Source organism: Cryptomeria japonica, chromosome 7, assembly GCF_030272615.1.
Source record: "Cryptomeria japonica chromosome 7, Sugi_1.0, whole genome shotgun sequence".
Classification (NCBI taxonomy): domain Eukaryota; kingdom Viridiplantae; phylum Streptophyta; class Pinopsida; order Cupressales; family Cupressaceae; genus Cryptomeria; species Cryptomeria japonica.
The window spans coordinates 156,036,092-156,048,914 of record NC_081411.1 but is presented as its reverse complement, the minus strand read 5'-3'; positions in this window follow the sequence as shown (position 1 = coordinate 156,048,914).

Here is a 12,823-nt window from a genome sequence, read left to right as displayed (position 1 = left end):
AGAACTTTGACTGTCTAATTTAATATAATTGTCATAAAATTTAGGGATATGGATGGTCGTTTGCCATTATTGCTGTGACGTTTCTTGTCAGACATGCAATATAAGAAAGATTCGTGCTTTATAATCTTCAGTCTCGTTCACCATTTGTTAAAAAGGTAGATTCTTTTGCTCTTTTGATCCTGACAATCAGGTATGAACTCTTTATGCTCTTCGAAGTCTTATTTACCATTGCCATATAAGTCAAATTTTATTAAAAATGAACTACTACAAAAAGAAGTTTATTTAGTTTTGTGTTTATTTAGTTTATTTAGTTTTGTGTTTTGGAATTAGTCAAGATGCTTCTCCCTTTGAGGTGATATATTCGTTGTCTTCTTTGACAATTACTCTTTAAATATAGGAGTGTTTGACTTGGATACTATCATTTTCCATTTTTTGACTGAGTCTGTTTTATATGCTGGATTATTTCAATATGTATCCCCAGCGTGTACAAGGCAACTCTTTTCTGCGGGTGAATCTCATGAAGACAGTTTTATATGCTTTTATTTTGACCTGGTTAGCATGGCATTTATTATTTATATATATATGATGGACCAAATAGCTTATATTTTTATATCATTTTGGACATATTATAGTTTTTGTTTTTTAATAATAATGTATACATATTATTTATTGAGTTGATATAGGTATACAATGCATTTCTATTTTTGTTATTGTTTACTTTTTAAGATTAATATTGATTTAAAGTTCTTTTTATTTTTATTTTAGACCATAGATCAGATTCACATTGAGGAGAAATTGTAGAAACGGTATCTTATGTTCTAAAATTTAAATGCAAATATACGTAAATTTTATCTCTCCTTTCAATCATTGTATGGTATCGATTAGAAGTAAAATAAGTAAAATGAGTTTTGAAAGGCACCCAAAACTTTTGTGGTGTAGAAAATTGTATACGTCTTTCACACTCACTTTGGTGGTTATGCATAGTGTACTTGATTCATGTTTGATTCTGCTTAACTTCAAAATTGTTTCTAGAAGCTCAATGCAATCTCATACTCAACAATCTTTGTTCTAGCCTAAACTGATGGGACTAGGGCATTTAGCGCCCTTATCTTGGTGGACTAGGGTTCCTAGCACCTTTGTTGTGTTAGTTTGGCCCCAAATTTGAAATTACAATAGTTGTCTTTGTAAGTAGTAGGAAAGTGCTTCCGATGTTGGCCTCCCTCGAAAATTAAATCTGAAAAAGATGTAACCTGCAATTAAATGCAACTCCCTCTCTCATTTGAACTCTAAGTCTTAGGATTATCATTCTATGAGCATTCAATCAAGCATTAATTCAATACAAGTCTGCAATCAAGTAATCAAGCTTCAACAATCATGATCAAGTTTTATGTGTTCCTCTATGGTAAAGACCTACATTAACATCAAACAAGTAATATCAAGATTTATATAAGACTTAAAGACAATGGTTTTATATCAAATGTAACATTTATCATTTCAAGCATTTCTATTAAGGTTTCAAACTTTTTCCTTTCTAAGGACAAGCTCTCTTTTCATCAATCATTGCTATAGTAAAGGTGTCAATAGAAACATAAGGTTTGACTCAAGCAAGCCCCTATACAACACAACCATTTTTTCCCTTTTCATGTGTGTAGGTTCATATCCAATCATAAATTATGCTACATGCTAGAATAATACATTGTTTGGGAGTTTCTTACCTACTATATTTTCTCTTCATGATTGTGGACAACACTATTGGCATCTCCTAACACAATTAGCATTCACTACTTCCTTATCTATTTATTCAAACAATCATCAAAACAAATTTTTCCAGTACATCTTCTATTACTACTTACAGACAAGAAATCAAATAGAAGAGAATTCTAGCAAGAACAAAACACACCACTTGTTGTCAACTTCACTTCTTACATGCCACCTTGATGAATTATCCACATATCATCTTTATAGAATGGAATAGGTATTTATGTAGAGAGAATGCATACCAAGATGTGTAGAGGAAAAAAAAAAATTCACAGTAGAAAAATTCCTTGGTGTACACTTAAAGACAAAATTTTAATCACAACCAATATGTTCTTTTAAAAATTTACCCAAAAACTTGTCTTAGCCTCGACAACTACCGCAAGATTTTCTCATTGCTGGAAACGAAAGATGGGCTTGTCATCGCCCATAGTTCAAGAATTTTATCACAACATTGAATCACCAAGTAGGCATTATTTGAAGAACTAGTGAATTTTCTTTCACAATAATAAGTCATCTAGTCTTTACATGACTTTAAAGACATAGAACTAGTTTTGAGACAATAGTGAAATTAAAAGTCTCAAAAGAGACCCTTACAAAATTGTCACAATAGCAACAAAATCCTCTAAAGGATAATTAACGGTGCCACATCTATCATACCAATACGTATGACACTTATCCTTGTTGAAATATCGGTCTTACCTAGTTTAATTCTTGTAATCAAGGTACAACCCACCAAGATGATCTATCTAATGAGGCATTTGATGAGGATATACTAGATGCAACACATTGTGGTATCAATTAGAATGGGGTTTTTTTTCCTCTCAAACCTCCAAGCTCTCAAGAGATGTTTGGTTGATTGGCTCTAGTGTAAGTGAACATATTACTAGTAATAAAGAGTTGTTTGATAATCTTACTACTCAACGTAATAGAGATATAATTTGGATGGAAAATGATAATGAGTTTTTTGTACAAGGATTTTATACTATCACCATTCCTCTTGAGACACAAAGCTATTCTCTCACTAAGGAGCTCTATGTTCTAGGTTTGGCAACATATCTCTTGTCTATCTTTTAGTTATTGAATGACGAGATCAAGGTTAACTTTTAAAACAACTATGATCAAATCTTATTTCATCTCACAAGATGGCATGATCATTGCTAGATATTTTATTAATAATTGACTACGTGCACTCCATGTAGTCTCATTCTTTTCAATTTTTCTTTGCACCTCTACAATCAATCCCACTAATTTTTAGCATTCTATATATGGAATTTTGTCTTCCCTCTTCCCCCATTAGCTAAGTTCCAAGGAGATAATAATATGTTTTCCTCATCTTTTAGATTCCTTGCCTATATATTATAGAGTTATTGTAAGAAAACATCAAGATCTATTTGAGTTGAGCACCTTCCATGTCAGAGAGCATCTTGAGGTTGTACATATTGATTTGTGCATACCACTTCCTACTTCCTTTCAAGGGAACAATTACTTATAGTTGTTCATGTATGACTTGTCTCACAAAACCTAGGTGTATTTTCATATAAAGAAGAGTAAAACATTTCTATTCTTTCAAGACTTCCACCACATGGAGTTGTACATGAGACATGCAAGTCTCTTCTTCTCCTCTACTTACATTGAGAGGGGATTTTACCTTAGGATTTTTTGGAGTTCTTGAATTGTCATGGCATCAAATCACATCTGACTTCCCCCTATCCAACTCAACAAAATAGAATTGTAGAGAATTTCAATTAGACTATCATGAATATGGCTAATTCTTGAAGTGTCATGGCATCAAATAAAATCTGACTTCCTCCTATTCACCTCAACAAAATAAAACTATAGAGAATTTCAATTAGACTATCATGAATATGGCTTGGTCCACACTTTCCACAACCAAGTTAGAGGATCATTTTTGGGCTGAAGTAGTGTGAACATCTATGTATTTTCTCAATAGATCTCCCACCAAGATATTATAGGATAATACACTAAATGAGGTATGGAGTGGTTATTAACCATCAACATTAACTCAAAATTTTATCATCTTATGGGTCTTGAGTCACATAATATTTATAAAAGTCAAGATGTGGTATGTTAAGATTCATCTTTTGACTTTGCTTTCCCTATATCTATATTCAAACTGAGTGATTCATGTTATGTATACAATAAGACCAATTTATTCATATATTAGACTATGGCATTCCATTTACTCCATCCATCCCACCCAACCACTCAATTCATAAGGAAGATTTTTCCACCTCACATAGATTGTTCTCACAATGAAATAATGAGATAGAAGACTCTTCTTAGAAATAAGATGAGCTACGAGGAGAATTATTTGTTCATCTTAGAAAATTTGGAGAACCATTCTTCAAAGCATGTCCAAATAGGTTCAAGTTCAGACAAGAAAAAAAAGAGGTGAACTTTGCATTGATGAGTTTAGTTGTGAATAGAAGTAAACCCAATTCTAATCTACTCTCCTATTGTATTTCCCAAGTAGCCCTCTTTCCTTTTCAATTCTAAGAATCTCATTCCATGACATATTTACATGCTTCATTTTGAGAAATACAATGGAAAAGGTGATCCTAAAACTCATTTGGTGTTGCTTTAAAAAGGACAACAAACTTTCAAAGTTTTACAAAGGAGTAAAAAGAACAACCTCATTTTTATTTGGTGTTTCTTGAAAAGAACCTCACCTTCCTTTGGTGCATAAAAGGATCCATTTTTTATTTTCTTTACAAAGGGATAAAAAGAACCTAATATTTATTTTGTGCAAAGCAAAGGAAATTTTTCATTTCGCGACTACCCTTTTGTTGACCAATATCAAAATTTCATTTGTTGACCAGGATTTCTTTTACTTAGATAGAAAATCATTGCTATAAAGGGCTAAAAATAACACCATGCTTTTTTGGAGTAAAATCTCCAAGTACAAATTAGAAAATCATTGATTTGAAGGTTATAAAGAACACTTCGGTGCCTTGTCTTGAAAGTGGAAGGTATATGCTCTCCCCTTAATTAGGTGACCAAAAAGCCAAACCACTCTTATGTTTTCTTCATTTCAAGCATTTAAATCCTTTAGCAGGCTTTCCTTCCCGAGTTTCTCTTAGAGTGCCATTTAAATGGTCAGTGAGAGGGGAACGACCTAAGTGGGAAATGGCTTTATCGCCAAGTGTTCCAACCCACTATGATCAAACGTGGAGGCTGAGGAAAGTCCCCTTAAACAGTTTGTCTCAACGATTAGCTTTCCCCTGGTATCTTTAATATACATAAAGCCTTTGTTCTAAAGGTTGGGAAGCCTCCCGAGGGATTTTATCACTGAAGACCAAACAGAAGCCTGATTTAGAACCTTAGAACTAGAAACTTTGAGTCAATTCATTATCCAAACATCTTCAATATCATAGTGCAAGGGTGGGGAAGAATCTGCCCCCAAGATCACTCACCATATATCTCCCAAGATAACTACTCCATTGTGAAGCAATTCACTTGGAGTTAATTTCTAGCAAAAGACCAAAAAATAGGTGCCCCCTAAGGGTTGACAAGGCTTCTTGAGCTGACGGAGTATCAAGACTAGTGGGCTATGATATTATTGATGACACTTGAATAAAGAGTCTATCTAATTTGTCTTACTTGTTATCTAAGCCTATGAAAACATCAAGGATTTGAACACATCCTCACAGAATATACACTATTTTTCTAGCATAGGCAAAAATTGTTATCTCATTTGTGTGTCATGTTTGCAACTTATTTTTTAGAAAATCATCCCTGAAAAACACAAGTTAAAATCCCAAAATGGTAGAAAACAATGAAATCAGGGCATCTTAGCGCATAGGAGAAACTACCTACTGCGTATTAATCATTCTGTAGAACATTTGCACCAAAAATTAGCGCTCTCAGCCTTCACTTTAGCACATAACTAGTTTCAGATTAAGAAAAATTTTAGTAGCACTTTGTGATACTAGTTTAGCGCATTCGCACATCAGCTTAGCGCATAGGAGACATACTTTAGTGCTTTGAACTTAAACAATAGCATTTTTCAAGAACATATTAGCACGTAATCTTTCAATCACAACAATTTCAAAAAAATCTTAGTCAGCGCATAGAAGAGGTAGCTTAGCACATAGAGAACTTTTTGTGGTGCATCTAGACCATTAGTTAGCGCATCCTATCTCTGCTTTGGTGCATCGTAATAACCCAGAAAAACAAAGAGTAAACCAGGCCTTTCTGGAAAATTTTATCACCAGTTGTAAGTACCCTTTTTGGTCCTCTGTCAAAATGATCAGTCAAAATCCGAACCAAATTATCACAGAAAACAATTCCAAAATCAAATAGGCATCCTTAGAACAAATTTTTCGAATCTTAAACTAGCTTGAGATAAGACTTCATCCAACCAAAATCAGGCAGTACCATCACATTGATCAAAGTTTTACCATCTAACGGATCCTATCACAAACAAAATACCAATTTTAATCCTTAAGTTGTCAAATCGATTTTCCATATTGAGAGACTCTTATCCATATCATTTGACACACTTTCTCGTGGAGGCGAATCTAACTAAACCTTTACTTGATGAAGTAAGCTTAATTTTTTCAAACAAAGTATCATAGTCCAACGTCAAAGGAAACCACTGATCATCTATGTATGATCACTCCTCATATTTTGAGAAGAATAAGTCTTCATCATAAAACTAAGTTGAAGAAGAGACAACCTAGTTCTATGATACTTGCAAAAGGAATAATTTTCTCTATATCAATTTCCAACTTTTTAAATCACATTGCACATTCTTGTGTCACATGCGATTGTATATTCAAGGCAAATAAAATGAGTTTGACAAAGAATCTTTAAGAAGCAGAGCCTATATTCAGAAATTGACATTCAACCAACTCTTAAATCATGGAGGAAGGATTAACCCCGCTATATTCCCACAGTTCTATATCACATTGAACGAAGCTCGACCTGAACCACAAACCCCTGAGAGGGAAGAAGAAGAAGAAACTCCCTTTGTAACTGAAAGTTTTTATTGAGGAACATATTCTATCCACCAGATACCACCAGGAACTCTAATTGAAATAAATGCATGTTGTCACTCGCTCTCAAAGAAACAAGCAAAGGGAATCACAACCAGAGTCAAGTATGGATCATAGATTATCCAACCCTTTCAAGTATACTAATCTAGGAGATACAGAGATCACTGAGGAACTTCTGCAAGAATTTCAAGAAAACCACTCATTCCAAAGGCTCACGAAAAGACTTATTGAAGCAGACAAGGAAAAATATATGCTCATGCTAACTAGCTAAGGAGTTATACTTCCTGAATATTTCGATACCGAAAACTTAAGGAATGTAAACGAATAAATTTTTAGAACAAGGTCTAGAAATTATGCCTATCAATACCAACAAAGAGAAGAAGAAATGCATGACCTAGAATTCATACATGAACAAAATAACATGCCCGAACACAACCATGCCCAAACCTGGGATAATCTTAATGAAAGCGAAGAATCTTTCCGTTGACATACAAATGCACCCATGGTTGCTCTTACACAACAAATTCAAATGTTGCAAAGGCAAATGGAGGACATGCAACAAGGGACCACCATGTGATACTCCTTGGATGAGATTTGGCCTTATCCCTTTGATAGGAGATTAAACATGATACCTTTTCCCCTGAATTTAGATATACCAAAATACAACAAATACTATGGTAAAAGTGATCCCCGCGATCATGTTCAAGAATTTTGTACCATAAACCTAGAATTCACTCACGATGACACTTACCTAATGAGACTGTTTCCAAGAAGTTTGGGAGGGCAAACAATGGAGTGGTTGTCTAAAATTACACCTCCCATTAGATCATTTGATGAGTTGGTAAACAAATATATCACACAATAATCCTATAATATTTAACATGCAATCACCATGTTGGATTTATGTAACACCAAACAAAAAAACAATGAAACATTCATGGTGTTTCTTCAGCATTGGAGACGTATGGTTTCGAGATATCCTTGAGACGTGCCTGAAAAGGAAAAGATGGAGATCTTTATCGAAAATCTAAATAGTGAGATGAGTTATCAACTCAAACTCCAATGCATACCATCTTTTTCCAAGTTAATCAAAAACAAAATCCAAGTAGAAGAAGCCTGCATCAAGAAAGGAACATTGAAGTTCTTTAAAGAAGGAACTAACTCATCCAGCACTCATTCGTTTAACAATCAAAACAATAACAACACTTTAGACAAATCCATATTTTGGACAAGAAACAAAAATGTTGTTAATGAGTGAGGAGTTGATGCTAATTATATGAAGTTCAAACAACCAATATTAACTTTATCAGGTACTCCACAATCTAACAAAAATAAAAAAGGTGTTAATCAACGCACTAACACTTATCCACAAAATACCAATCAAGGACCTTCAATTTCAAATATCAAAAAGAATACCCAAGGAAATAACAATACCCAAGGCAAAAACAATAACCAAGGAAACAATGCTAACCGAGGGAATAATACAAACCAAAGAGGTAACACCAACACTTTCCCAAATAGACGCATCTACACACCATTGAGGCAAACCTTAGAATCAACATTTCAGGAACTCCTAGCAAACAAGATTATCACATTGACAACCATAAAAAACTTTGAACCCCAGTTCAAACCACCTTGGTGGAATGACTCGCATTTCTGTGATTTTCATCGCAACAAAGGACATCACACAAATGATTGCATGAGGCTTAATAATATTATTCAGGATATGATTGATAGAGGTGATTTAATGGTTGATGGTCTCAAAACAAACGGTGACCATGATACCTTTAAAAATCCTCTTTTGAATTACAAGGAAGGAGCTTCATCATCAAATGATACAAGGGGATCTCGTATAAATCACCTGTACAAAAACACCATCAATCACATATCGACAGATGAAAACCAAATAAATGTCATAATAATCAAGGACAAACAAGACCATGCATCAATCAATGTGACAACCAGAGCTCAAAAATACGTCTTGAAAGGGCATACATCAACATCCATCACTATCCCCAAGACTCAATATGATTTGGCTAATCAACTAGAAAGAACTCCCACTCAAATATCCATACTTGAGTTAATCAAACTCTCTATGAAACATAAGGACATCCTAGAATAAGAACTAGTTGAAACAAATGTTACTCAAGATCTAGACATTGATAAATTCCAAGCCATGGTGGCTCATATGACAGGGCCTCATAATCTCACCTTTTTCGAACATGATAATATTTCTTTTGAGTCATCCACATAACACTCCCATTCATATTAAACTCTTAGTCTACAAACATCGAGTTAAAAAGAGCATTTAATAGATGGAGGAGCTGGTCTCAATATCTATACTTTAAAACTTATCAATGCATTAGGCTTCTCTGAACAGTCTATTGATCCACACAAAAAGAACACCATCAAACCCTATGATGATGAAAAAAGATCATTCAAAAGAATAATAATACTACCTATTCAGGTAGAACACTATGTGCCAAGTCTTAGACATAGACTTAACATACAATATTTCATTGGGTCATCCTTGGATACATGAAATGTAAGAAGTGCCTTCAACATGCCATCAGTGTGTCAAATTCCCATATAATGGATAGGAAATTTCTATATCTGCCGATAATAATCCTTTGTTAGGGTTCCCATAGATACTAAGAGGGGGGGGTGAATCAGTATCTAATCGGTAATGAAATTTTCTTAAGACAAAACATGCAGAACATAAAGTAATAGTGTACCGGTATGCAAGAATTAATGTAATTAACAGAATCAAAAACATCCACATGAAAAGAACACCATAACACAAGATGTTTAAGAAGGAAACCCGGTGTGGTAAAAACCTCGATGGGATTTGTGACCCACAATATTCACTTACTAGCCAATAAGAAAATATTACTTACAATAGGGGCCTACACATGCAGGAAGGCCAATTGCCTAGAGCTCACTGCTCAATGGAAAGTCTCACTGACTTACAATCTGGATTATACAAATCCAATATCTTGTACTGCATTACAATAACATCTTCAATGCCAGATTCAATACCGGTTCTTGCTTTGTTCTTTACATATACCCTTGACCTATAATTCGCACATTAGGTCTACCTAACAATTTTCTTTATGCTCACTTTTCTATATCTACAAATTTCTATAATGATCTCCTTTATATACAAGAGTCATTTTACAATTTTCCAAGTCGGCTTACAATAATAAACAAAATATTACATATCAAAAATCCTCTTGGCCTTTGTGCTGGTATAAATCTTTCCTTCTGTGCTGATGCTGGTGCCGGTGTAGAGTGGTCTTGCTGATGCCGGTGCACTGTCTTGCTTGAATAATGTTTTGCCGGTAGAATGTCTTGCCGGTGCCATAGGATTGCAAGGTTGCCATCAATGACAAGACCTTCAATCACACACAATGTCTCATTGGAGTGTCCATATGCCAACAATCTCCCCCTTTGACATTGATGGCAACACTCATGAGAAATTTCAAAAAGATATCCCAAAATGTGTAGACCAAAAAAAATTTACCAAAAAAAATGAGGGACTCCCCCTGAGCATATGATCCCTATGTTTTGAATTTTCTCATCCTACTACTCCCCCTTTGGCATCAATGACAAAGGTTAGTAGAGTTTGTAGTTATACCAATCCATAACCTCAACCTTGTAGTTGGGAAGTTATTATCTAAAGAAGATCACCCAAAATTAAGTTTGTACTATCCATAAACTTTTTGCTATCTTTTATTGCGGTTTCAGTTTCTTCACAATGTCGGTGAGATGCTACAATTGCTCTGCCGGTGTTTTACTTCCCAATGTTAATGCCTCTGAAATTTCCTTCCATAGAGATGCTAGATAATCCAATCTTGGACTCAGTTTGGATCTCAAGTATTTTGCCTTATTTATTATTGTCTCTTTCTCTTTCTCCTGTTTAAGTAATTCTATCTCAAAATTTGCTAACTTATCTTCAAAAATAGATAATGAATCTGGTGAGTTGACAAAATTGTTTGCAAGCTTGTTTATCTCTTCCTGTGTCTTGCTTATCTTCTTGTCTACATCTATAGTCAGGAAGTTTGTTTTGCATGTGTCTTTGTACAGGTTTTTGTACTCTTTTAACAAACTACACAGTTCCGGTAGAAGTGTGTCAAAATGTCTATTACACTTCTTAATTCCTTCCTCAAAGAATTTATGTTTCTCCTTTTCTACAATGTCCTTTATAGATTCTACCTTTATTTTCTCAATATTTCTAGAAATGTATTTACATAGTGTATCTAACTATCCTAAAGAATCTTTATTATCTATATTACAATTAGGAGCTATTATTTTCAAAAATGGGATTGAATCATCTATTGCTTTGTAAGCTTGTGAGCTATAGTCAGTTATTTTCTTCATGGATTCAAGTAATACCTTAGTCACATTTGTTGACTTTGATGGTGACCCAACAAACTGAGTATCGGTGGAAGTGACCATGCTTGTATTGACCTCTGGTAGTTCAGTTTGTGTCTGCATTTCTTTTAGCACTGGTTTTCCTACTTCATTTCTTACCGGTGGCATCTGTTCTGGAGCCTTTAGCTCTATCGGTTTCTTTATTTGTGCTTCAAATTCCATCTTTTTCCCTATATCCATTGCCGGTTGCTCTATATTTCCTGTTACCGGAGGCTCTTTGGCTATATCTGATTTTACACTTGGGTCTTTATCAACTGTTATGTTGATCTTTTGGGTATCAACATTTACAGTGAATAGGACTTCAAGATTTGTATTGCCATCCTCTGTATCCATGCTTTCAGTTGCCAGTTGGTTTTCAGGGATTGTAATTTTTACAGGTGGAGGTAGATTATCTTTAATCTTTATGCTTGGAGGTCCACCAACTTTCCCTTTCCCTTTGTCCTTCTGATATACCTTAATAGGCTTGGGATTCCTATATTCTTCTTGTTTTTCTTCTTCAACCAAAAATATGTCCCAACCATCTTCTGTTTCCTTTGAAACCTCTGTAACTCTACCTTCCATCAGTGAAATTTGCCGGTGTGCAGTTGAAAAAACTATCCAGTTAGCCTGAGCTATCAGATCATCAATTTCTTTTGGGGAGTTTACTAGATATACTGCAAGTAGTTTTTCTATTTTTATTTTCTTGTCCAGTTCAATTACTCCTTGCCTTCTAGCCTCAAGTCTTTGGTATAAGTCATCATGAATTTCATTTAAGACTTGCAACAAAAACTTTTTAAACATGTCCATGTGTAATATTACACTCTCCTCAACTTGCCCTTTCTCATCAGCCAATAGGGTGTCATAAATTTTCCCTATGTTCTTCAGTTTTCCTTCCTCTGTGATCTCATTTAATAAAATTTCTAGAGGTGCCAAGTCAGTTGTTGTCTTTTTCCTTTTCTTAGGAGTTAGCTTCTTTTTAGGTGTGACCTTTTTGACTGGAGATCTCATAGCTTGTTGCTTCTACCTTGTCCTTCTAGGTGAAGGAGTGGTTGTCGGTGAGGGATCTCTTTTCCTAACAACTCTTTTAAAAGTTGCTAGCATATCTCCTTCTGAGGAAGTACCTACCAGTGATAGATGAGCTTCAGGTTGTGGGTCTACCAACTCATCTTTAGTTATACTGGTTTTCTTTAATATATCTTCGTTTATGGCTTTTGCTTGTCTGGATCCTTTTATCACAAATGCCTCAACCTTTTTCAATCTTTTCTTTGATTGAATTTGGCTTTCTATGGTTTCAGCACTACCAAATATTTCTTCTTTAGGTTCATTGTGGGCTTCCAGAAGTGCTTTGGCATAAGTTTCCACTATGTGGTCATCTTTTTCATAGCCCATTTTTGTTACCCAGATTGTCCTGGGGATGACTTCTTCCTTCCATATTTCATCCTTTTTTATAACAAAGCATATATCATCTTTGTATTTGTCTACAATCTTTTGTGATAACTTGTCCTTTTCTTCATTTTTTTTTTTAGTGCTTGGAAAAAGTCATGAATGATGTTTTCCTTATTTTTGTCCATCGTATTGAATAGTTCTATCAGTTGCTTTCCTACCGCTATGTCATATCCAAAATATTTATATCC